This window comes from Pinus tabuliformis, chromosome 2_1 (assembly GCF_031772625.1).
Source record: "Pinus tabuliformis cultivar Carrire ecotype Pingquan chromosome 2_1, CPIR1, whole genome shotgun sequence".
Classification (NCBI taxonomy): Eukaryota; Viridiplantae; Streptophyta; class Pinopsida; order Pinales; family Pinaceae; genus Pinus; species Pinus tabuliformis.
Genome location: NC_142299.1, coordinates 404,871,985 through 404,873,207, shown reverse-complemented (window position 1 = coordinate 404,873,207; position 1,223 = coordinate 404,871,985). Strand labels below are relative to the sequence as shown.

The 1,223-nt window shown below is 26.7% G+C and overlaps 1 non-coding gene across 1 annotated transcript; it reads left to right on the top strand.

The window, feature by feature from the left end:
- Positions 1-200: 200 nt before the first annotated feature.
- LOC149200598 (small nucleolar RNA snoR126) lies at positions 201-289 on the top strand. The gene has a single exon (XR_016254077.1). It is a non-coding gene; the product is annotated as a small nucleolar RNA snoR126 (small nucleolar RNA).
- Positions 290-1,223: the final 934 nt, after the last annotated feature.

Below are 1,223 nucleotides of genomic sequence, written 5' to 3'. Positions count from 1 at the left end.
ATTTAGCAGAAGACTCACAATCACCTCTAAATTCACAATTTTACTCTCAAACTAAGTTGTTATATGTATTTAGGTCAGATTTGTGCACTGTTGTTGCTCCTTTGGTATTTTATGATGCCCTTTCTACTATGGTTTGTTATTAAGTTCTTTTAGTGATAATGTTTTTTCTTCTTTGGTTTTGTTTAATTCATACCATATGAGGGTGATGATGAACAATAACATCTCTCGATGCTTATAATTCACTAATTTGTTTCATTGGTGGCATAGCATTTGTGTGTGTCTAAGCCCTTGAATACAATATTCGCAACAAATTACATATGGGTGACAAAAAAAAAAAAAAACCTATTAGCGTAAATATGAAATTGACTTAAAATTGATTGTAATAAGGTGATATTAGTGCGACCATTAAAGACAAACATAATAATGCAAATGGTATATGTTTTTTCTGTCTAGTCCTCACTATATTTTCCAATGGGCATTATCAAAATTAGATGAACAGTGATTGAAATGGTATCATTGAGTTATTTAATCAGTTATAAATTGAACATCATAAAGTTTTCCAATCAGTCAGTTTGAAAACGCATTATTTTAAACGAGCACTCAATTTGAATAAAAAATTTAATCACTTCAATTCCCCAAAATCTTCACTGATTGCTATCCATCTTAAGTACAAATCTAACATGAGCGAAGAAGTATCAAATTTCTTACATGCAAACTTAGAAGTTATAAATGAGTTAACATAGATCTTCAAATAATTGATTTAAATCTATTGTTTAAATATTTTTGAAAAGTACAAGATTTAAACATGTGATTCACACATTTTTTTAACTTTTAATTACTTTACAACATATTCATTTTTTTTAATTATAGTTAAATTAATTTTCTATTTAGAACATAATTTTTAATTTTTAATTTTATTTTAAAAGGGCATGAACTTAAGATTTGAACATCTGATTCACGCATTCTTTTATACTTCTAATTACTTTACAATGTATTCATTTTTTTCTCAGTTATACCATACATTATTTTTCTATTTAGAATAGGATTTTTAATTTTTAATTTTATTTTAAAGAGGCACTGAGAGACAAACAAACTTACACATCCTATTCATATTCCCTTTGGTTCATATTCATAAGGTTTATAATAATAATTCTAAGGTTTAATATAAATCCCTTGGGTTTATAATCATCTTCAACCATGCACATCCATGGTCCAATGTCACA